The sequence below is a fragment of the Archocentrus centrarchus genome, chromosome 21, assembly GCF_007364275.1.
Source record: "Archocentrus centrarchus isolate MPI-CPG fArcCen1 chromosome 21, fArcCen1, whole genome shotgun sequence".
Lineage (NCBI taxonomy): Eukaryota > Metazoa > Chordata > Actinopteri > Cichliformes > Cichlidae > Archocentrus > Archocentrus centrarchus.
Window position 1 is genome coordinate 266145 of NC_044366.1, and position 26570 is coordinate 292714.

The following is a 26570-nucleotide window of genomic DNA, read 5'->3' on the forward strand; positions in this document are numbered from 1 at the left end:
TTTTTTTGGTGGTCTACTAACCTGAGAGACCAACAAGGTATGTAGGGGTGAAGAAGCTCAGAGAGGTAAGGTGGGGCAAGATTGTGCAACGATTTAAAAACAAACATAAGAATTTTAAAATGAATCCTGTAATATACAGGCAACCAGTGCAGTGAGGCCAGGACAGAGGTCATGTGCTCTCTCTTTTGAGTACCCATCAAAAGTCGTGCAGCAGCATTTTGAACAGCTGCAGACGTGATAGTAGCAACTGACTGACTCCAAAATAAAGTGAATTACAGTAATCTAATCGAGATGAAATAAAAGTGTGGATCATTGTTTCAAAGTGCTGCCTACATAGAAATGCTTTTACTGATGCCAATTGGTTCAAATGATAAAAACTGGACTTAACCACGGCTCTGATTTGGCTGTCCAATTTAAAATCACTGTCTACCTTAAAACAAAGATCAGTAATAATGGGTTTAAAATATACCTCCAAGGGTCCCAAGTCAACAGATGAGGATTCACAGGAGCCACTGGGTCCAAACACCATTACCTCTGTTTTCTTTTCATTAAAATTTAAAAAGTTCAAGGCCAACCAAACTTTAATATCACCTAGACATGCCAGGAGATGTTTCATAGAATGGACATCCTTCTGCTTCAAAGGCAAATAAATTTGGCAATCGTCAGCATAACAATGAAATGAAATTCCATGTTTTCTGAGGATAGAACCCAGAGGCAGTAAATACAGTGAGAAAAGCAGTGGGCCCAGAATTGAGCCCTGCGGGACACCACATGGCAGAGAAGCAGCAGATGATTCAGCATCAAGAATGTTCACAGAAAAAGTTCTCTGCCAGGTAAGAACTGAACCATTTAAGAACAGTGCCACCAATGCCTACTAAGTGGTGTAAACGAGATATTAAAATGTTGTGATCTACTGTATCAAAAGCAGCAGTTAGGTCAAGTAAAACCAGAACAACTTGGTTACCAGAATCACATGCAAGAAGGATGTCGTTAAAAACTCTTAATAAAGCAGATTCTGTGCTATGAAGGGTTTTAAAACCTGACTGAAAAACCTCCAGGGTGCTATTCTCATCTAAAAACTGTTTCAGCTGACAGTATTAGATTAGATTAGATTCAACTTATTGTCATTGTGCGCACAAGGCACACAACGAAATGATGATTCCAGATCACTCATCCAGAGACGAGCATCTGCAGTTGTGCAACCAGAGACCGGCGCTACCATTAGGCAATGTGGTTTAATTGTCTTGCCCAAAGACACAACGCAGTGCAGGGACAGGGGCTCAAACCTGCAACCTTCTTCCTGCAAGCCGAGCGCCTACACTGATAAAAATATCCTGCCCTATCTACATAATAAAATTAAGGCAACTATTTGCATAATTTATTTATGTTGATCAAGCAAGACTTTTCTGTGTTTAAAGTACTTACTTATTTCTTTACATGAAATATAAAATCCAAGTAAAGTGAACTTAATTTTGTCAAGTAGATTAAGCAAAACTAAACTTTGTATAAATCACTCAAATTTTTCAATGTAGTAAATTAATTTAGCAAGTAAAAGCAACTTCATTTCATTATGTAGATCAAACAAATAAACGTTTGTATAAATTACTTAATTTTGTTAAATGTATTTAATGATTTTTCTTAAGTAGAATTAACTTGAGTTTTGCATGTACATGTAAAGCAAACCTATTTGGTAAATGGACTAGTTCTTATATTACACTTTTCTACTCTGTCTGAGCACTCATAAAATACTTTTACATTTACCAATTCACACAAGCACTTCCATGAGTTATTGTCTAACGTTCACACACATTCATACTCCAATGCTTGCGTCGGAGAGCAACTTGGGGTTCAGTATCTTGCCCAAGGATACTTTGGCATGCAGCCCGGAACAGCCAGTAATCGAACCGCTGACTTTCCGATCAGTAGGTGACCTGCTCTACCAAGCTATCAGGATCTTTTTTCTGTATCAGATTAGAAACACATACTACAGAAAAATATATGTGTGTGTGTGTGTGTGTGTGTGAAGTACATACACAATTTAAGTCCATTTTGCATTGGCAGAGAAAATTTATTTCCGAAAGGCATATCAGTTGCATTGCAATATTAACCTACATTCCTCAGGGTTTACAACTTAAGAAGACATCCATGTAGATGTCATGATAGAAATGATCGAGCCTCTGTCTCATTGCGAGGATAAGCTCCTCATCCCCTTCAAGTCCATGCAGCAACTTGCAAATCCCTGGTAGTGGATGTGTTTCTCCCTGCTGGCCATGATGTGAGGATCTGGAAGAGGACCTGCAAAGTGAGATATGTCAATTTCAACATAGATTTAATTATGTCATGTGACCTTTCAAACTATGACAGTCACACTAATCACCTCTGGGGAGTGGTGGCCTAGGGGAGAAGAAGAGGGTTCATTGCTGAGAGGACCCTGGTTCAAATCCTCGGGCTGGCATCACTGTGGGTCCCTGAGCAAGCCCACCCCCCCAGGTTGCTCCCCGGGCGCCCCTTGGCTGCCCCCTGCTCCATGCTGTGCTGTGTGTACTACATACTCCATGTGTGTGATGGGTTAAATGCAGAGAATGAATCTCACTGCATGTATATGTATGTGACAAATAAAGCTCTTTCTTTCTCTCTGTACATGTTTGTAACTCTTTTAATAGTTAGCTTAAGCTGCTGCAACTTTTAATGGTGAAATTTTATTATAAATTGGCAAAGATAATATACAAGGCATAAAGGAAAGCAATACCTACTATTCACACTTGTGCTTATCTTAGAAATGCATTACCATCTTTAAATAGCTGGAGGCTCGCATATATATATATATATATATATATATTAGGGGTGGGACTTGATTAAAAAAATTAATCTAATTAATTAGAAGCTTTGTAATTAATTAATTGAAATTAATTGCATTTTAATCTCATTTAAATATTTAACATGACAAATATTAATTTAAGTGCTTGATGAATGAATCAATATACATAAGGTTAAACTTAATAATTTAGTTTATTTTCCCACCAGTCTACTACACAGACCAACAAGGGTGGAAGTGCTCCTGTGATAAGCAAACTCCTGACATTAAAGTTCAGCATCATAACTGCATAGTTTTAGTCAACATTAATGTCTCACTTAATATAGTTGGAAATTAATCATTCGCTCAGCTGTATTCCTTGATGTTGAAATGTGTCATGCTTGTTTTAACAGCTTATTTTCAATAAAAGACTTAAATTAAACCACAAAAAGGAGAAAAAGTTCGTTCTCAGTTTAAACAGCTGCTTTTACACAGCTGTGGTTCGGGCTGTCACGGTTGCTAGGCGACATGAGCCACGCAGAGGTGAGGGCAGGTGATGCTGATATGAAGGCTAGCCGCTCACTTCCGGCCTATGTGAGCTGCAAAGGACGTGGGCCGGGTCCTTCAAACGATGCGGCCGCTGAATTTTTGACATCGTGCGTCGATATAATCTGTATGCCTGGAACTCATGCACTGAGAAACATTCCAGTGCAAAGTGCGATTAAAATGCGTTAAAATTTTTAATTCGTTAATTTCCCCCTAATTAATATATATATATATATATATATATATACGTATATGTATATACGTATATATACGTATATATACATGTATATACACGTATATACATATACGTATATATATACATATATGTATATATATATATATGTATATATATATACATGTATACATGTGTATATATGTATATATATATATATGTATATATATGTATATATATATGTATATATACATGTATATATATATATATACATGTATATATATGTATATATACATATATATATATATAATAAAATGTTGCAACCATGTTGCAACCCTGGTCTATACTAACAAATTGACTAATGCTATCCTAGCATATTAATTAACAGGTAGAAAAAGACAAAACCATGTACCTCCATGATGTTCAATGAAGAATTTGTAGCCTTTGTCCAGTTTTGAACGTGTTGTCTGCATGTCATGGTATATCCTAAAACCGTATTTGTGGCAAATGTATTAGACTCTGTAAACTCCACCCACCGGAAGTAAAGATCCCCAGAATCGAGGCCAAACGGAAGTTGTGTGACGTCATGTGAAAAGGATCTATACCAAATGAACAATGCAGATGAAAACAAGAATGGTTCATTGTACAGTTACTCCAAATTCCTTGCAAGGTACAAGATTCCCATCAGTCCAAAAGAATATGCTATTGTATTTGATGCAATACCTTCTGGTCTTCATATGCTATTTAAATCCAACACTCTCTCTTCACCCCTCATACTGTCAAATCTAGACTCAACCCAGCTCCCCTTGGGCAAAATCTGTTTTTGCTCTTATAAAGGCTCCAACTCTAAAATCAAATCACTGTTTCAGGCCGCTCTGGTCTCCTCCCCCTCTGCGACCTTCTATTGGAATAAATTTTCCCCTGATGTTGACTGGGAAAAAGTTTGGTCTCTACCACAAAAGTTTCTTTTAACAAACAAAACCAAAGAAGTTTCCTTTAAACTGCTCCACAGGTTTTACCCAGTGAAAGTGTTTAATCAAGACATAGATGTAAATTGTTCATTTTGTGAGTTACACACTGAAACCGTCTCACACTTATTTTGGTCTTGTGAATTTACTTTTAAATTTTGGAAAGATGTTAACACATTTGTTAATAAGAACATTTATCAAAATATTTGTTTATTTTATCACAATATTATTTTTGGATATTTCAATAGTAAAAACACTGATGCCTCCTTTCTCATAAATCTCATTTTATTTGCTGCTAAATTTTACATACATAAATGCAAGTTTTCAAATCAAAAACCTAAATTCTTCATTTTTAAATCTGAGTTTGAAAAATATATTACGAATTTATCCCAAATACAAAACAAAAAGGCTCTCAAGACAATATCTATCTGTAATACACTTAATGTTTTTATCTGAAAACCCTCTTTATTCCACTTATTCTATTTATTCTTTATTTTATTTATTTTACTTCTTCTACACTTTTCTTTCTTGTTTTAATTGTAAGTTGCTGTATAATACATGTAAGTTCATGTTTATAACTGTATCGTTGCTATTGTTCAATAAAATTGTTTAAAAAAAAAAAAAAGAAAAAAAGAACGCAGATGAAACGCAGTAAAGATAAGATTATTTTTTGTTGTGTGGATGAACTTAAAAAGATTGTCTCCTATTACTTGAACAATTTATTTTCTGAAAAAACGTACAATGTCTTGTATCTTGAACAAATGTTTTTGACCTCATTACTATGTATATTTGTGTAAAGATACTAACTTGATTTTTTATTGTTGATTTCACAGCTTCAGTTATGTTAGATTTACTTCATTTTTATCAGTGTACTCACTGCGCCACTGCCACAGATACAATGCATACAATTTTTCTTGGAAATAGGCAGATAATTAGCCAGCACAGCAGGATCAAGACCAGGTTTCTTAAGCAGTGGCTGCACTACTGCATGTTGGTTATTACAAAATTAAAGAATTTTTGAACAAATGCTGGATAGGTTGTAATTGTATAGATTTTTTTTTTTATTAAAATAAAGAATTTTATGCATAAAGTTGAAAGAGTAGTTGTAAAACAGCTAACTGATCATCTGCAGAGGAACGGTTTATTTGAAGAGTTTCAGTCAGGTTTCAGAATTCATCACAGTACAGAAACAGCATTAGTGAAGGTTACAAATGATCTTCTTAGAGCCTCTGACAGTGGACTCATCTCTGTTCTTGTCCTGTTGGACCTCAGTGCAGCTTTGATACTGTTGACCATAACATTTTATTACAGAGATTAGAGCTTGCTATAGGTATTAAAGGTACTGCACTGCAGTGGTTTGAATCATATTTATCTAATAGACTCCAATTTTTTCAGACACCCTCTCTATTTTTAAGATTAGGCTTAAAACTTTCCTTTATGATAAAGCTTATAGTTAGGGCTGGATCAGGTGACCCTGAACCATCCCTTAGTTATGCTGCTATAGGCCTAGTCTGCTGGGGGGTTCCCATAATGCACTGTTTCTTTTCATTCACCTTATTTACTTTGTTTATAATCCACTCCGCATTTAATCATTAATTGATATTAATCTCTGGCTCTCTTCCACAGCATGTCTTTCTCTCCCCTCAGCCCAACCGGTCGCGGCAGATGACCCCTCCCCTCGCTGAGTCTGGTTCTGCTGGAGGTTTCTTCCTGTTAAAAGGAGTTTTTCCTTTCCACTGTCGCCAAGTGCTGCTCATAGGGGGTCATTTTGACTGTTGGGTTTTCTCTGTATTATTGTAGGGTCTTTACCCACAATACAAAGCACCTTGAGGCGACAGTTTGTTGTGATTTGGCGCTATATAAATAAAATTGAATTGAATTGAATTGAATTGAAACAACTGCCTGTCTCAGTTTTTCAAGCATATTTAAATTAAATCCTATAGGATTTAATTTTAATTGGCTACAGAATCAGTCACAAGTTTGGAGACACTTACCCATTGGATAAGTGTCTCCAAACTTTCACAGAAGAAACCAGCGGGAATAACTCAACACAACAAAAAAGCCTTTTAGAGAGTTAATTCCTCTCCTATTTATTCAAGAAATAGGTAACAAGCTTACAATAAAACGCACTTACTATGGAGAAGGCTTCACAGTCGCTGGTACAATGTTGCAAAAAAGGAAAAATAAAAACGGGAACTTCTGCTCTAACTAATACACTCCTTTCTTACTGACTCAACAAAGCCTCCAAAAACCACCTTTCTCCAAAAAGCCCAACTCCCTCGTATCTTCAGTATCAGTTCTCTTTATAGGGAGGCGCCTTCCTCTTTTACGTCAGCACTTATGCAAAGGTTTACATGGGATATATGTATATAAGATGTAGATAAAAGAATTATATATATATCTTTTCCCCACATTACATATAGATCAAATAGTGATTACAATGATAAAAAATAAGAGAAAAATAAAAACAATAAAACGAAAGAATAAAGCAATACATCGGCACAGTATGAGTCTCTTCTCTTTTTCCTACTCAGCAACTTTCTGCCTCTTGCTACCTCTGACTTCCTGTGCACTTTGCGGTTGGCTTCACACACACAGAAGGTGCAGTAGCAGCTGCACACTTATGTCTCCCCCTCATTTCTGTCCCTATCCTGCTTCTAAACAGTTTTGCATGCTTTAAAACAATGGGTTATGCACATAGATACTTCATAGAAAACCAGATACAACAGGGTTGCCGCGGGGTAGTAAAAGGTAGTAAAAGGTAGTAAATTAAATGAGGTCAAATTAAGGCTAGTAAAAGGTAGTAAAAGGTAGTAAACAGAATTTGACTTGGTAGTAAATTTTTCATCACCCCTTCAATATATTTTGACTTTTCCATTGATGCAGACTTTTTGTTTTAAGTTCGTTTAACTATAAGATCTGTATAGAAATATAACTACTCAGCAGGACCTGAGCTGACGTTGTTGACGAGCGGTTCCACTGTCCGATCTGCTGTGCGCATGCGCGGAGTCATTTTGCGCCTCGTCATGGGAAAATGTAGTTTTCACAACTTTGGCTCGATGACCCGGCAAAGACTGGCTTAACCCTCCGGAGCGCAGGACGCACTGGCGTGTCAAAATGACATCGCCGATTTTAGATGACGTAGCATCGGGACGCTGCTGCCATGAATCGAAAGTGGAGACTTCAAACTATGTACCCGTTTTTAAATGACGTTGATAGGCCAAGTAAAACCAGAGTTATGCCCAATAATTTACGTCATATTTTTTCCTGTATATTGTCCTCACCTTCGTTGCGCGTTTTGTGCAGAAATAAACGGCGAAAATGTGAGTTTCGCTAACAGGAAGTGCTTGCTAATAAAAACAAAACAAAACAAAACAAAATAATTCCCGACAACCCCTTTCCTATTGGTGGAAAAATCAACCAATCAGAAAATTTTGCGGTAACACGATGCATTTGGGTGCATTTGACTGCTGCGGAGCAGGTGAAAAAGTGGTAAAAGAGACATTACTGGCAAGTTTTGCCTGTGATGGGCCCCTCAGTCTTGTGGAGGACAGAAACTGTTTTTTGAGGTGGCATAAATAATTTGTGTAGCATCTTAATGTGAGTCCTGATTGCTCTGCAAATAGTTGTACACAAACACCTGAGGCCTTTCCTGCATTTTAATGTAAATAGTTGTATTTAACTTAATATTTACTATATTTTTACACAAGTTTTGCAACTTTACAACTTATATTTGCATTTTAATTGTAAAAATAATTCGTTAAACATGTTTCTGATTTTTACAGTAAAAACAATCTAACTTTTTTCTACTCTGATTTTATGTTTTTATGTGATTGTAAGTCCAATGTCTTAATACAGTACAGTATGTCAAAATGAAAGAATAACTATACAGTCACACACGAGGTCATGCTGAAAAAAAAAATTATATCAAACAAGGCAGTGTAAACAGTTTCTAAAGTCAACTATGAAGCTAAAAACAAAAGTAATCAAAAATGGCCAAATATACCCCGGACCCCAGAGGGTTAAGCCAGTCGTGAGGAATGATCGAGAGGCGTTTTGTAAAGTGTGCAGAAAAAATATAAATTTGACCTCAAATGGTGTGACGGCGATCAAATCACACCGAGCATCCACCGTTCACCAGTAGCGGATTTGCGCGTAGGGAGCAGATCCCTATTTTGTTTTTTGGTGCTACACAAAGCACTGCAACTGCAACCTCAAGGTCAGCTACGAGAACATGTATTGCCGTCACACCTCCACAGCAAACCAGTATTCCAAGATTTTATTGGAAAATAAATAATTGGCTTGTGAAACTTGAATTTCATTGCATTTTGTTTATATTTAAAAAAAAAACTAATTTAGATAAGCAGATTCAACTCATTGTCATTGTGTGCACAAGGCACACAATGACAATGATTGTTCCAGATCACTCATCCAGAGACGAGCATCTGCGGTCATACAGCCAGAGAACGGCGCTACTGTTAGGCAATGTGGTTTAAGTGTCTTGCCCAAGGACACAACGCAGCATAGGGACAGGGACTCAAACCGGCAACCCATTGGCTGCAAGACGGGCACCTACTTACTGCGCCACTTTTTGAAATGTGTTTGGCATATTAATGTTTATGAGGTCTTAGTCAAGACAAAGTCACAGTAACACCTTCAAGTAAGTGGCATACAGTTTTGTCTTTGGTGAGAGATGGGCGATCATCGTGCATGGCTTAGTGCTGTGAATCCACCGCTACCCCAAAAAAGGCTGCTGCTCGATTTGGTCCTGGTAGTAAAAATATTTTAGAGGTGGTAAAAATAGGTAGTAAAAGGTAGTAAATTTAACTCTAGGATTCCTGTATAAACCCTGTACAAGTATATCAAAACTTCTTTTTTTTTCCTCTCTAATACACAATGAGTACTACTATAAATCAAAAGATTAAAAAAGATCACAAAAAGGATTACTTACGACTGAGATTATATCAGAAAAAAATTAAGAGAAATAGCAACATGTCTACACTCTATTACTGCACATGAAGCAGTCCTTTTATTTGCTTTGCAAGATGTGGATGTCTGCTATTATGCTTTTTAGGTATTTGTTTTTTGACATACAAAACCTCCAACACATGCATTGTAGCTCTACAATGCTGAGATGGCCGTGAAAGCTGAATAGATTAGAAGGCCTCCCACAGCAAGACCCAAACCTACTTTAAGTAGGCATTTGGCACTGGGAAACCACGAACCACTGTTAGGAGGCGTTTCTTCAACAGGATTCATCATTTCTTCAGAGTCAGCCAATATCTTTTCCTCCTGGAGCAAACTCGGCTGCTCCTTAAGATCTTGGGTTTTCTGTTTCTTAATTTCTCTGTCTTCATTCAGATCATCTATCTGGTCCTGCTTGTGTGCAATTAGCTCTTTTATTTTATCTTCAATCTTCATGATTTGAAATCGAGCCTCTCCCATTTCATATTTAAGATCTTGTATAACTCCTGTGAGCTCTAAAGACTTTTTATTTAGTTTGTCTCTGTGCCCCTCCGCCTGGGTCAGCACCCTAACAATGCGCTCGTGTTGATCACGGAGAAATTCTTCTCTTCCCTGAAGATTTAGCAGTGTCTTCCAAATTGTCTTAATCTCTGCCTCCATTTTTGCGGCCTGATGTTCCACTTGGGCCTCATTGTCACAATCAGCCTCATCCAGCCACCATTCAAGTTCATTTATTTTTTCTTTCAGATTTCTGATCTCCTTATGTTTTTTCTCAGTTCTCAATTTTCTCAGTTCAGCAGTGAGACTCTTGTTTTTTTGAGCTACGATTTTCTCATTTTTATCAAGAGTGCAAATATCTGCCAATACATTTTCATTCTCTGCATTTTTTTGTCTTAACTGAGATTCAAGCCCAGTCAACTTATCCCTGATGCTCTTATTCTGCTTCTTCAGATCCGCCTCACTTTCCTTTAGCTGAAATATCTCAGCTGGAATTTCAGAACGTTTCTTGCTCTGCTCCGCAGATGTAACGTTTAACTGGCTGTCAGCAGCAGTCGCACATTTCTCATTCTCAGCCTGAAGCTCCACAGGCTCAGGTATTTCTCTTGTCAGTTCCTTCTGTGACATTGTTGTTTCGTTTGTTTGTTGGCTGAATTAATTTGCTAAACCTTTGGTCTACCTATACATACCCTCTGGTGCCACAACCCTTGCAAGGTCACTGTCCAGCGCTTTGATGGGCGATGACGTCATTCTACTTCAAAGCAACTCTGCTCAGCGCTTTTTCCTGTGAGAAATTGGAAGTTATTGCTACGATCAAAGGCAGCATTCTAGAATGTGCATTTTAGCTCCGAGCGTTCTACACATGGAAACAACATATATGAACAACATATATATAGTATATGAAATTGTTTTCTCTGCAACAATCCCAACAATGATAATATTTATAACTAGAAGCACTCAAAGAGCGCAAAACTCCGCCAAGGCCATAGGGTCACTGACGCTGTAATACGTGTATCTAAATACTGTGAAATAATCTTTCATCTTTCCCAGACAACAATAACCCCCTATCCCGCAATAGTGAAGAATCCTTAAAAAAAATTCCTGGATCCAGATCGTGATCCGGATCACCGCCAAAATTTATCACTTCTTCCTCTTGTCATTTCCAACCAGTCCACATAATTTCATCGAAATCCGTTCATAACTTTTGGAGTAATCCTGCTGACAAACAAACAGACAAACAAACAAACAAACAAACCAACGTGACCGAAAACATAATCTCCTTGGCGGAAGTAATAATAATGATGTGAGGGATTTACTTTTTCAGCAATTTTATTTTTGTGGTATTATTTTTTTTTGGAGCCGTTCTACTTTAAATAAACTTGTTAGAGGTTTTATTTTTTGGTTTTATATATTTTTTCCGACTCTGCACCTGCCGCACATGGTGGTGAGGATGTCCGTGGATAATGTCCTGTTTTATATGTATTTACTTGGCCACGCCTTTGGGATTAATCTCGGATATCCCACTGACTGCTCAAAATTTATTAAAGATTTTTTTTAAAATGAAGTCCTCCGGGATAATTTGACCAATCATCCATTTTGACGGGAGATCAGCGAAGCGACAGGACGAGATTCTGCTCCGTCTTCCGCCTTTCCCTCCGGTTTCTCCACTTTGCCGTAATTGCGCTTCGCTCTGGTACCTTACCTAACGACGAATAAATAAATGAACTACAGTACCCATGACCCCCATCGGCCGTGACCATGGTGACGCGTATTCCCGTTGCTGTCCAGGTAAATTGCATGACTGCAGGTTCGCCCGCTTCGGATGTTATCAGGTCATTACTGACTTTATTAGCGGTTTTCAGGCCCGTAGATTTGGGCCAGCAAGAGCCGTCTGCACCTCGTAGTCAGTCACTGACAGAGGGATGAAGGACTACAGAAGCCATGCTCGCTGACTTTCGGCGGATGCAGCAGTGTTCAGGTAAGAGGATTTCAATGGACAGCGTTTATATATTGATATTAAGACAGTGAGTGTCAGTAAGCACTTGAAATTATATTAATGTGATGTAAGAGAGCGCTGATATCACAACTCTGAGATGCATTTTTAGAGATTATTGCGGGTTTTGCCGTCTTTGAGGAGCTAGATTAAAGTTTCTGTGTAAATGTTAGCGGATATCGTAGGAAAGCGTTCACTATTTAAACAATGTTATGACAGAAATATAAGCTTCTGGACTTACTAGTTAAGTAAAATTATTCTCTTCAGCCACAGATTCCAAATAAATATCCCGATGAGCTTCAGTGCATCCATATTCAGTATCTGATTCATTGTCCTCAGCTTTAAACAAACCCAGAGATCATCTCTGTCTGTGCCGAATTGGACTTTTCCCACTTCTCTTTGTTGTGTCTCTGTCTTAACACCAGTATTTTTATGATTAGGTGAATTTGTTTTTTTATTCAGGTGTGGGAACAGTGGTTCAGAGGGTGCCCTTCAGGACTGTTAAATGAAGGTGGTGAGATGTACTGGATTAATCCCTGTGCAAAGATATCTTCAGATTACTGGAATGAGCACATCAGCCTCTTGTGAGGTCTGTCTAAAGAAGACTAACAAAAATTCAGTGCAGCGTCCTGAGAAGATGGATGTAAGAACAGAAGCACACAAACATGTGGTTGTAGTGAGCTGCCAGTAATTTTAGATGGATTTGTTCCTCTAACTCATGTCTGTCTCTCTGTCAGCCCTGTGACACATTGGTGACCTGTCCAGGGTGAATCTGCCTGTGCCTGCTGGGATAGGCTCCAGCCCTCCGTCCACATCCTGACAATCAAATGTGGACAGACTACCGTAACTTCTTTTTTAAGAGTCATTTTATCATCTATGTGTTCTTGCATCATTTTAACTTCTAGAGTGTTCTTGGATTTGTGGTATTAATATTAGAGCTAGCCATCTTACTTACAGAATTCCTACCATGAGCCATCGCCCCTGAGATTATTCCTATATTTATATGAAGGCCAGCATAACTGTGCTGTGTACATGAAGAATGCCACTTACTGTCAGTTTTCTTCTTTTACACTGAAAATTATATGGAGAATTTAAAGAATCCATTCAGACTCTTTCTTAACTGCTTGCCCAGTTAGTGGAGCTCTGCAGTGTATCCCTGACACAGGGAACTAGGGGGTTACACCGGGACAGGCTGCCAGTCTGTTGCGATGTGTTAAGCAATGTATTCTTATTTAATTGAAAAATTAATGATTTTCAGTAAATTTATGATGCATTTTTGATTACTGATTCCAAGATGGCATAGTGGTCTTTATAGAAATCTTGTTTGGGATTTTAAATGTTATTTCTGTTTCCTGTTTTCCAGCGCAGCTCTGCAGTCACTGTCCAGGTGGGTCAGTGGGAGCAGAAGCCCTCTGCTGATGTACAGGCTCTGGTCAGCAACATCCAGCAAGACCCACACAGCCTCTGCCTGCTGGAGCTTTTTGTTTGCCTGTGACTGGAAAGTCAGATTTCTGTTCCGGGGGTTGCAGCTCCCTGTGCTGGAGAAACAGCCTGGCACCTGCAGAGGTAAGTCGGTTTGCAGAGGTCATTAAAACCCTCCCACCCTGGCTTTGATGTGTTGGATCTTATTAAACAAAACAGCAATATTTCAGTGGCTACTGCTTATACCACAGGCTAACACACTCTACAGATCTCTGATGGACTCCTTCAGCAAAGATGTTTAGTAGATGTTGGTCTGCAGTTTGATGCTCAGCATCTCCAAAGTTTTTCTTCTTTATTCATTCATACAAAGTAACGTGATATCTAGTAATAGTATAACTGTGTCAACCTGGTGCTCTTCATTTACGAAAAATTAATATTGGAGTATGACTGTTGGACCCTGTGTATCTGTGTTCTCTGGGCTTTTCCAACCCCTTTTTGCAGGGTCAGAAAACAAAACCACGATTACTGTACATGTTTCTTTCTCAGGTGCACGGTGATATGATTGTGAGGAAGCAAAGCCCAGGAAGAAGGAATCCCTGCAGTCCTGTTCTTTTAGCTCCAAGCCTGCTCAGGTTAGTCATAGTTGCAGAGCACTATAACAAGTGCAATAACTGAGGTATAAAGTGTTTGATTAGACAGATGGAAAAGATTTTAATCTTAGGTAACTTCAACATGCTGAGCTCACAGAAACAGGAGAACAAAACTACCCTGATGTTTGTCACCATCAGCCAAGAAGAGCACAATAAAGTAATGACAAATGTGACTTTGGCCACAGTTCCACAATAATAATTATGCTCATAATTGATTGTTCCCATGTGTAAAATACTTGGAATGGTATAAAAGTCTGCAAAAGCTTTTATCCTTGTAACATCTGTAGCATCACCCTTACATAAGTCATGAATATGGGTAATTAGGTTCATAGCTTAGTGAGAGTATTATTATTTTTAATATTCAAGGTATCGTAAACTACAGTGGAGACAATTCTTGGAAAAATATTATGAGTTACTGCTTGAGCAAACTGTACAAAAACATCTACAGGAAAAAAGGGAAAACCGAGCATCGGGAGACGGGACAAACGCAGTGAATGCTGGGTAGCTGTGGGGTGTAGACACATGATGAGTGAAAAGTGGGAAGTGGAGAAAAAAGCTCAGTGCATCATGGGACGTTCCCAACACCCTAGGCCTATAGTAGTGTAACTAGGGGAGGTGGGGATGTTCGGGGTCACCTGATCCAGCCCTGATCATAAAGGAAAGTTTTAAGCCTAATCTTAAAAACAGAGAGGGTGTCTGTCTCCTGAATCCAGACTGGGAGCTGGTTCCACAGAAGAGGGGCCTGAAAACAAATGATATCATTCTGTATTCATTCAGAATCAGGAGCTGCTACACCACCTAACATCTCACTGGCCACGATTATGAAATGCTGCCACCTGTCCTCTGATCTCCTGTCTGTCTGTTCTACTGTTGAAATGAAGATTTAATGTTATCTAAATTTTAGCTCTAATGTTTAGTAGTATAAACTTTTAGCCTCTATATGTGATTTTCTCCAACTAACTTTAATCCCAGAGGAAGCAGCAGACAGTTTGAGGGGTTTGGGCTCACAGATGGTGACAGCATGGAGAGACTGTGGTCCTTCCCTGAAGAACTGCAGGAGTCACAGAGGAGATGAGTCCATCTCACTGTCTGGACTTGCTGACTGATGTTCTTCTGCACTGCAGGTGTAGCACAGCACTTACAGGCTGCTAACATCTGAATCTTTGAATAACGCAGTAACCAAGCAATACCTGTTACTGTTGTCTAATAAGTGTGTAAATCTTTAATATTATTACCTGCTGCCCATCTTAGAAGGAATGTTCTTATAGACATGGAGTAAAAAAATTGAAGAATCTGAACTTCCTGTTTCCTGCTACAGATGCTGACTGTGACCTCAGAGGACAGCTGGTCTGCAGAATTAGAAGTGAATCAAGGCAGAGGGCAGTCTGCCTGCAGCTTCAAAGAAAGCATCCAGGTAAAGTGATGTGGATCAGTCGATAACCCTGTCACCACTTTCAAATGAGATCCTGTTAGAGAGAGATAGTCTGAGCCATTTTAGCCTCACAAGAAGGACAAAAATGAAAATCCAACTTTGAGTGTAACACAAACTAATCATTGCTGTGTGTTTTCAGACTCAGATGGGCAGGATCTCAGCATCAGACTGTCCAAACAGGCTCCAGCTTCAACAGCAGACTGAGACAGACAACAAAAGAAAACAGCAGCTTCCGAGGGCTCCACAGGTGAGCGTGTTCCTGCACCAATCAGCATCTGTTCTGTCGGTCTGTGTGCTTTAATAAATGTAGTATTGATAAGTACAGTAACCTAACCATAGTAACCGTACAGCAGTCACTCGAAACATCTACTTTCTAACTGCCTGGCTGCTGCCTGCCAGTCATTTTAGTAACCATGTGGTAACAGGGCTGAACCTCTGCTTCCTTTATTCCCCTCAAGGTCAAAGGTGACGTTTCAAGGGGTCTTCAGAGAGAGGTACTGATGACGTGTCGATCACAGTGATTATGAAGATGACAGCGAAAGCAACTACGACTGTAAAAGTCTGACCACGACTGTTTTGCTGCTTCCTGATTATTAATGAATGTTCTGATAATGTTTGTATCTTTTGTCATTAATTCTTTTGCCGTCATTTGTTACAAACAAAATTCACCAAACTCAGTTTGTGTTATTTAATTTTTACAGGCCACACTCACTGGACATAAGAAAACACTCATTTTAATCACTGATAACTCAGTGACTTTATAAAACTTTTAGTAGTCCAGCCTTTGACTATTAACACTTACCATATTGTACCTGTACAGCATGGTTTTGTACATGTATGAGATTTTTTTTTTTATGTTGAAGTCATTTCCTGATTTATTTTGTAATCTTTGTTGGTTTTCTCTTCTTTGGAACTGATTGTGAGTCAGTGTGTAACCTCACCTGCTTCCTTTTGTTCCACATGACTTGAAGTTCCACATGAATTTCTGTTTATTTAAATTTCTGTTTCATTTTGATCTGTGTTGTGTGACCCTTGCAGACTGTTTTGTGGACTGCTTGCCTCGCTGTGTGTAACCACTGCCTGTTTTTGACTAAAGATTTGGATTTTTGACTTTTACCCCGTCTCTGTGTGTCCTTTGAGTCCTCTTCCTCTGAGTGAGGCACATACACATGTTTGAATTCAATAACTCAGCTTTGCCACTGTTTTCAGCTGTGGTCAGCAGTAGTGACTCACAGCATGTTTGAGAAAGGAAATTCAGTTTTACAAACTGATTATAGTTGGGACTGGATAATAAGTGTTTTTATGCTTTTATCACTGAGTTATTACCATTCAAACATACATTGTCGGGTTGTGGTGCAGCTCTCTCTCGCTGCCCCTCTTACTAGGCGGAGGGGAGACCAATGGAAACAAGTGCACCTTGATAGTAACTTCACACTTTACAAAAACTCTCTGGAGATGAGCAGGTTTTGTTGCCAGGATTTATTGAAGCACAAAGTTAAACAAAGTACAAGAAAGCAAAAAGCCCTCCTGGGAGTGAGTGCCTTGGAGCCGCTGCAAAGGTGATAGAGGAAGAGCAAAAAAGTGTGCTCCCTCCTAACTTTACCACCGCCTTTTATTGCCCAAACTCACACCTCCCCCCCCTGCTGTTATCAGGGCCAGTCTGCATAGTAGGATGCTCCCAATCCACTATGAACCATACTAGTTCGATCCTCATGCAATGGCTCCATGACTGTTCTCTGGGGGCTGCCAAAACAACCAACTTTCCCACGTGAAAATACCTCCCACCGGAGCACTACCCCGCCCTTCTATCCATATTTTCACATTACTAGAAACACTTTTAGGGTGGTCTTATCTCAGTACACAAATTTACTCCCTTACATTATTACAGTAGTGCAGGTGGGACTTCAACCCCCCCTTTCCGGACACACAACTCCCCACTACTTGACCTTCACACTGGCAATACTGTGTCAAAAGTGCACTGTGTACAAAGGTGAGCCTCTAAATATGAATGAGTGCAGTTCTACTAGTGGAAAAAACCCAAGGCCCTGGGCAGAGCAGGCCTCAGTCCTTTCCACTCACCTAAAGAATGCAGTGTTCCAGTGTGTGTGTGTCAATATAGGTAACAAATAATATATAATGTGACCATTAATCCAGTGTGTGTGATTAATATATGTAACAATACATGATATAAAAATATTAATAGTAAATACTGATGTCAAAGTGATAAATATACAACACAACATGAGGTCAAATGATAAAGTTCTGTATAAAGCAGGAGCTATGAAAAAAATCCTTCTGGCATTATACACAATATGATATTAATAAAGTATGAAATCTTTAATAAAATATTAGAAAAATGTGCTCTTATGCTATTGATAATACTGTCAGTCAAATTCATGTACAATTTTTATTGTTTTTACATATAAATTAAACTGGATTAGAGATGGTGACCATAAGCATACCAAAAAAAAAATACCAATGTTAAGCTTTTTGTTTGGTTATGTTTTTCATTTTATTTTATAATCAAAACTGTAACCAAAACCACTCTCCTTCTCAAACTAATGATACTGGCAGTCCAGGGCATCATTGTATGGTGAGTTAGGATTAGGGTTAGCAATTCAGACTCTAAATGTCATCCATATTACTCTTGCTGAATCTAACAAATATGTAGGAAATTGCGTAATAAGTGGATTAGTATTTAATATCCATTGTAAGCACCATTTATATTTACGTCATGATTTATGGAAGTAATCATTTTGATGCACATTTTTAATTTTATGCTTGAGAATGTTTCATGTGTTGTTTCACTTTAGTTTTAAAGTTTATCCAGGAAGTTGAGCTTTATTGTGAAAGTTTTTTGGCGAAAAAGAAAGAAGCGGACGGTGGAGCAACACGATGATTATACTGATCTGGCAACTGTTTTAACTGACCCGTTAAAACAGTTGCCAGTCCATCCTGAGTGTGGTTATTTTAAGTATAAGATTAAGTTAGAACGAGAAAAATTGAGATAGCCACTACATCAAGTAAAATTATCAAGCTTCTGAGCGAGACAACTGCATCTTTTCTTATAAAAACTATAAGACAATATACAAGTATACAAATTGCAAATATACAGAGATATTAGAGCTATAACTATAGCACAATATTACAAAATTACAAAATATACAGTGCAGAGACTAATTAAAAGATAAAGAATGTAAACTATATTCCACTAATATGTACATCAGTGCAATCAGACAGGTGCATAGACATAGGGTCATCAGCGTTTGTGGAGGGTGGTGGTAACAGTCTTAGGGTAATTGTTCATGAGTCCAACAGCAGAGGGGAAGAAACTGTTCTTATGGCGGGAGGTTCTGGTCCGTATGGACCGTAGCCTCCTGCCTGAGGGGAGAGGGTCAAAAAGTCTGTGCCCAGGGTGAGAGTGGTCGGCTGTGATCCGACCTGCACGCCCCAGTGTCCTGGAGGTGTACAGGTCCTGGAGAGATGGGAGGTTACAGCCAATCACCAGCGAGGCTGGCCACAAGAGGGCACAAAAGCACACCCAAAAGGGTCTGGAAGAACAGCTGGACACGTAAACACAAGAAGGTCCAAGCTGTCAAAATTTAATTTTATTCATTTTCAAAGTTATGGACTAATGAAAGATAATGAGAGTCTTGAGATTGTTGACGAACAGTTAAATGAACTCTCAAAACTACATGACGAGTTTATACATGCAAATGACAATGTACTATTGCTGTTGTCAGAAGATGAAAGGGGTGCGGACCAAACATTTTGGTTCAAACCAAAGAAAGAACAGTTTAGTAATTTCATAACTCAAGTTACTGCAACAAGGCAGCAGCATCAAGAAGATGTGAGCCCAGATAATAGTGTGTCAGTGACTGATACACCAGCCAAAAAGAAATCTGGTCTCAGTGTGGCAAGAAGCTCAGTGAGTAGCGGCTCATCAAGATCATCCAGAGACTCATCCATATCATCTGTGCGGCGGAAAGAAGAAGCTGAGCATGCTGGTCTTCTCGCACGTGCAGCATCTTTGAAGCAGCGGCAAGCCTTAGACATTGAAGAATGGAAGTTGAAGACAAAGAAGGAGCAGCTTGAGATCGAGACAGCTATTGCTGCTTCGAAGGCTAAGATAAAGGTGTTAGAAGCTTGTGAATATGATAACTGCAAAAATGTATATGATTGTGGGGCTGCTGAGGAAGAATTATCAGGTATTCAACAGTTAAGCATTCAAGACCAAAGGTATATTGTGAACCTAATGAGCAGTTAAAAGGAAATGATCATTATGTAAAACAAAATGATAACATACACCAAACTGATGTCGGTGGTGTTCCAGTCAACTTATGTGAGGTGATGTTGAAACAAAATGACATCACTGAGACATTAGTCAAACAGCATAGACTGTCACATTTGCCCCAAAGACATGTTTCAATCTTTAGGGGTGATCCACTCGAGTTCATACTGTTTACAAGAGCCTTTGACCATAGCATTCATGATAAAACTGACAGTGACAATGACAGGTTGTATTACCTTGAACAATTTACCAGAGGTGAACCCAGAGACTTGGTAAGAAGTTGTCAATACATGAATCCCCAACAAGGTTATAGTGAGGCAAGGAAGTTGCTAGCATATCATTATAGTAACAAACTGAGAATTGCAACTGCCTACATGAATTGAGCATTCAACTGGCCACAGATCAAACCAGATGATGCTAAGGCACTTCATAGTTACTCTCTGTTTCTCACTAGCAGTAACAATGCGATGCAGGACATTAATCAACTTCAGGAAATGGTTAATCCCACTAATCTAAGAGTAATGTATCTAAGCTGCCATATAAAATGAGAGAAATGTGGAGAATCTGTGCCTTTGACATTCAGGAAACAAGTGGAAAGAGAGCAAAGTTTTTGAATCTGGTTAGTTTCGTGAACAGACAAGCAAGAATAGCTGCAGATCCTATGTTGGGTGACATTAAGGATGCTGAAGATAAAGCAAAGTCGTATCCAAATGTGAGAACGACTAGAGCGTCCAGACCAAAGGGAAGCACATTTGCCACAGGTGTGTCTCAAGCTGCAAATGAAAGGTCACCTGAAATTAGTAAAAACTTTTCTTGTCACAATAGCAGTGCCTTTCAGAAGCCATGCATGTACTGTGAAAAACAGCACACATTGGCAGATTGCCAAGGGGTCAGAAACCAGCCTTATAAAGAAAGGCTAGAGTTCCTCAAAGTAAAAGGTCTGTGTTTCGCATGTTTGACACAAGGTCATTTGAGGAAGGACTGTAAGAGGAGAACATCATGTGAGCACTGCTCCAAGAGACATACAAGCATGCTTCATTGTACTAGGGAAGAGGACAGTAAGGTAAACGAGTGTGTTCAGAGAAGCATTTCTGATAGCCCTACGACAGGTGATGCAACACACGTTTCAGGCAGAATTTGTGGTGCCACCGGGGCCGGAAGAGACATTCATGTTTTAGCAATCGTTCCCATGTGCATCAAGTTAAAGAAAGCCAATAAGATAATAGAGACTTATGCATTCATGGGCAATGGGAGCCAAGCCACATTCTGCTCAGAGAAGCTGATGAGACAGCTTGGCATAGAGGGCAAGAAAACAAAAATTCTGCTCCGCACCATGGGACAGGAAAAGTTGGAGACAAGCTACCAGATTCCAGGCTTAGAAGTGTGTGGTTTGAATGAGAACATTGATATTGACCTACCTGACATTTACAGTCATGCAGGCATTCCTGTGTCTAGAGAGAACATTCGTACACAGGAGGACTTAAAGAAGTGGCCACACCTTCAGCAAATCCAGTTGCCACATGTAGATGCAAGCATTGGACTTCTGATAGGATGTGATGTGCATAAGGCTATGGAACCATGGGAGGTCATTCTTAGTGAGGATGATGGGCCATACGCTGTTCGAACTGTACTAGGCTGGGTTATCAATGATCCTCTCAAGAGAGATCGTTGCTCTACTCCCTTTGACAGAAAGCTAAGTGTATCAGTGAATCGCATCTCTGTGACAAATCTTGAAAATCTGAAGAAAGCTTGTGAAGAAAAACAGGAACTGTCACAAAAAGACATTCAGTTTTTGGACTCTGTTAATGAAACCTTTAAAATAGTTGATGGGCATTATAGCATAGGTCTCCCCTTGAGAAACAAATCCATTAAAATGCCAAACAACCGCAATGTGGTAATGCAGAGAGCAGAAAATCTGAAAAGAAAACTTGTCAGAAACAAAGAATTTGACAGAGTATCAGAGCTTTATGTCTGACTTACTGAGCAAAGGCTATGCCGTTGAGGCACCACAGGAAAGGTCTGTGTCTGAAGATGAGTGGGTGTGGTACTTACCACACTATGGAGTGTACCATCCCCAAAAAGGAAAGCTCCGTGTAGTTTTTGACTGTGCAGCATCTTATCAAGGCAAGTCATTAAATGGAGAACTTTTGCAAGGCCCAGATTGAACAAATTCATTGACTGGAGTATTGACACGATTCAGATGTGAACACATTGCCTTAATGTCAGACATAGAGGCTATGTATGGTGATACATAACCTCTACATAACGAGTGCCACCTGAAGACAGCAATCTTCTACGGTTCCTCTGGTGGCCAAATGGTAACTTGAATGAACCTCTACAAGAATACAAAATGGTAATGCACTTGTTTGGGGCAAAGCATGTGATATGGTTAGGGACTTAATGGCACTGTGTAAAAGTGGAGGATTTTGCTTGACAAAGTGGATGAGTAACAGCAGAGTTGTTCTTGCTTCTATTCCTGAAGCAGAAAGAGCAAAAGAGATTAAGCACTTGGATCTGAGTAATGATACATTACTTTGATGACAGAGTACTTGGAATAAACTGGTGCACAGAGTCAGATGTGTTCAAGATTAGAATGAATGAAAGGCCAATGATACACACAAGGCGTGGCATCCTTTCTTTTGTAAGTGCAATATATGATCCTTTGGGATTTTTGTCTCCTGCCATCTTACCAGCAAAAATAATCCTGCAAGAATTGTATGGCAGGAAACTCTCTTGGGATGAGGAGATCCCATTGGAATTCGCTCAAAGATCACAAGCATGGCAGTCTGGTCTTACAAAACTTCATGGTTACACTGTAGACAGATGTCTGAATCCTGCTGGATTTGGAGCAGTCAAGTCAGCACAGCTGCATCACTTTGCTGATGCCAGTGAGAAAGGTTATGGAGCAGGGTTATTGTAGTTAACGAAAACGAACAAAATAACGAAAACTGAAGTTGAAAAAAAATTGTCGTGAACTAAAATAAATAAAAACTATAATTAAAAGGAAAAAACGATAACTAATTAAAACTGAATTGTGAGCTTACAAAACTAACTAAAACTAACTGAAATTATCGATAAACTGATTTTCATTTACTTGTTTTTTTTTAAGCCTTGTGGATTGATATGAAATTTTTTTTCCGCTCTCCGAGTTTAAGCTGGGAACACCATCGGGCAGCTGTGAGTGTGCGCTCGCTCACCGCGCTGGTCCTTAGAGTAATGGCAGCCGTCTGCCGGCAGAGTCCCAGATGGAAATCCTTTGACTACAATTGCACAGATAGAAGCCAGTATCTTGTTGTGGATGATGAAAAATGTGTGGAACACTTCTCAGGAAAAAACCACCAACATCAAAGTCCAGCTGAGAAGCGCACACAAGGAAACCACTCTGATCCTACCAGGTAACCTGGCCTGTGCCTCTGGAGAAGCGTGACTACATGTCGGGTCTGCAGCCCAAAACATTGTGATTAACCTGTTTAGTCCTTGTGCGTTTCTGGCTACTTTATCAGTGAGAGAATAACAATCAGGAATAATAATCAAAGCATCAATATAAGGACTCACAAAAGTCAGCAAATTCCTGGAAGGAGACTGCTGAAACTATCGGGATGGACGTGAGGGAATGAAGAAAGTGAAAAAACAGGGACAAATATGTTTGTAGCCAAAAATCTGAGAACAAAGAGTGAGGACCAAAAAAGAAGTCCCAGCCTGCACCGCATATAAAACACCTGCACGCGACCACAAGGTAATTAACACACACAATCCAGCTACACAAGCATAAATGTGGACATGAGGTTGGACACTTTGTAGGTTGTGTACAGTGGCAGCAAAGATCCTGCAAGTCTAATTAGCGAGCATCTAACCAAGCTAGCTCCATAACAGAAGCAGCATCAGGTGGTGAGAACATCAGGATGCAGCTGGATTTGAGCTTTGACTCCTTCAAAGAGTTTGTTTTTGTCAAACACCACATGTAGCTGTTGTTAATCTGCTGCACTGACGCTGAAGTTTATTGTAGAGTTATTTGTAGAATTTATTGAGTTTTGGAGTTCATATTTTCTTTGTTTATCCCTGTTGATGCTCATGCGTGTCCTTAATATTACGCACATTTATCACATAGTGCTGCTGTCTTGTGAACAGTTGGTTGTTGAATATATTTCTTTAAAGGGTATCTTTTGTCAAGTTTTCATTACACAATAGTCACTTTTGTGCCTTGAATCTTGCACTTGATTAGGTATGAAAATACTAAAACTAATACTGAAAGTAACTGAAACTAAGCATGAAACCAAAATAAAAACTAATGAAAACGAGCGAAACCAGTCTGAAAACTAACTAACTGAATTAAAGAAAAAAAAAAGTAAAAACTAACTAAAACTAAATGATAATGTAAAATCCAAAACTATTATAACCCTGTTACGGAGTTGCCACCTACCTCCGCATGACAAATAAAAAAGCAACAATTCACTGTTCATTTATCATTGGCAAGTCCAGAGTGTCTCCTCTAAAACAAACAACGATTCCAAGGCTTGAACTGACAGCAGCTGCAGTAGCTGTGAAAATGGACAGGCTCATGAGAAAGGAGCTGCAAATGTTGTCAGAAGAATCTGTGTTTTGGTCTGACAGTACCACTGTGTTAAAGTACATTTCCAGTGAGAATGTCAGGTTTAAGACGTTTGTAGCAAATAGTGTCTTTTATTAGAGACAATACAAGGACAAGTCAATGGATGTATGTGAACTCTGATTTAAATCCCGCTGATCACGCTTCAAGAGGGATGAGCGCAAACACTTTTACAAAGTGTCTCGACTGGATTGCTGGGCCAGAGTTTTTAGCAAAGGACCAGAAAAACTGGCCAATTTCACCAGATATTAGAGAAATACAAAAGAATGATGTTGAAGTTAAAGAAGTAGTGAGTGTGCAATTTACAGAAGTGCATGTAAATCCACTAAACAAGCTCATCTGGCACTATTCCGATTGGCACCGTCTAAAAAAGGCAGTTCCCTGGATGGTGATATTTAAGCAGCTGCTTCATAAGCTGAGCACGCATCAGAAGTTGCTCATGTCACAACCAAATGACTGTGAAAGCAGTGAAAGAAAGGCTGAGAAAGCTGCAAATCAAATGCAGCAATTTAGATCAGGTATTATGGTATCTCTGCTCACTGTTGTAGATGTTGCAATGGGAGAAACTGTGATCATTAAGTGTTGTCAAGGTCAGAGCTTCAGTGATGAACTTGCAACTCTTCAGAAAGGTGACAATCTTAAAAGGAGCAGTCAAATTGCAAAGCTTGATCCTTTTATCCAGGATGGGATTTTAAGGGTTGGAGGAAGACTGCATAAATCTGAATTACCAACAGATGCTAAACATCCAGTGATTCTTCCTAAAGGTCGTCACGTTTCTGATTTGATTCTGAGACACATTCACCAAGAAACTGGTCATGGTGAAAGGAATTACACCTTATCCAGCCTGAGAGAAAGATTTTGGATTCCACAGGCAGACTCAGCAATCAGAAAGATACTGTCAAAATGTGTTACATGCAAGAGGACATTTGCAAAACCTGGTGAACAGAGGATGGCAAAGATCCACAAGATGGTCTGATGCCTGATAAACCTCCTTTGACCAATGCTGGCATAGACTATTTTGGACCCTTTGAGGTCAAGTGTGGGCGTAGTAGACTTAAAAGATATGGTGTATTGTTTACATGTCTTACTGTTAGAGCTATACACATAGAAGTTGCCCATTCACTTGAGACTGATTCCTGTATATATGCATTTAGGAGATTTGTTGCTAGGAGAGGCCAGGTATCTGTCATGAGATCAGATAACAGCACTAACCTGGTGGGTGCAGAGAAAGAGATGCGTGAAGCAATCAAAGCATGGAACCACTCAAAAATCTCAGAAATGCTGATTCAGAAAGGTGTTACCTGGATATTTAATCCTCCAGGAGGATCACATTTTGGAGGAATCTGGGAAAGGCAAATACATTCAGTGAGGAGAGTTCTCAACCAGATCCTGAAACAGCAACCTCTTGATGATGAACATTTGCAGACATTGTTATGTGAAGTTGAGGCGGTTGTCAATGGCAGACCAATAACAAGAGTGTCAAATGATCCCAATGATTTAGAGGCACGTACACCCAACCACCTACTTCTTCTAAAAAGGCAACCAATACTGCCACCTGGACTATTCCACAAGGAGGATTTGTATGCCAAGAAAAGATGGAGACAGGTGCAGTAGCTGTCTGAAATCTTTTGGAAGCGCTGGATTAAAGAATACTTGCAGCTTCTGCAAGAAAGACAGAAATGTTCAGTGTCCAGGAGAAATCTGAAACCAGGGGACAAACAAAACCCAGAAGACAAAAACTAAACAAAACCACAGAGCGGAACCAAAAATCAGCAGCAAAAGCCGGAACAGACAGTCTCAGATGAAAGAAACTAGACTTAACCACAGCATTAACCCCAATTGTCCTCTCTGCAGACCTGATGATGCGCTGCAGTCTGTGGAGGTCATGCTTGGAAGCTGAGCTGCCCCACACTGTGATGGATGTGGTGATGACAGACTCTATGATGGCTGTGTAGACCATCAGCTCCTGGGGTAGTTTGAACTTCCTCAGCTGACACAGGAAGTACATCCTCTGCTGGGCTCTCTTGATGATGGAGCTGATGTTGCTGTCCCACTTCAGGTCCCTGGTAATTGTTGTACCCAGGAACCTGCAAGACTCCACTGCCATCACAGTTCTGTCCAGGATGGTGAGCGCTGGCAGGGCTGGAGGGCTCTTCCTAAAGTCCACTGTCATCTCCACTGTTTTTTCTGTATTCAGCACCAGGTTATTGTGGCTGCTCCACAGGACCACCTC

General features: G+C 39.5%; 2 long non-coding RNA genes across 2 annotated transcripts; both read left to right on the forward strand.

The window, feature by feature from the left end:
• The first annotated feature begins 12435 nt into the window (after positions 1-12435).
• On the forward strand, positions 12436-15344 carry LOC115801126 (uncharacterized). Its single transcript, XR_004021713.1, has 4 exons — positions 12436-12579; positions 13300-13502; positions 13905-13990; positions 14981-15344. It is a non-coding gene; the product is annotated as an uncharacterized LOC115801126 (long non-coding RNA).
• On the forward strand, positions 15340-16596 carry LOC115801127 (uncharacterized). Its single transcript, XR_004021714.1, has 3 exons — positions 15340-15422; positions 15580-15687; positions 15899-16596. It is a non-coding gene; the product is annotated as an uncharacterized LOC115801127 (long non-coding RNA).
• The last annotated feature ends 9974 nt before the right edge of the window (positions 16597-26570 follow it).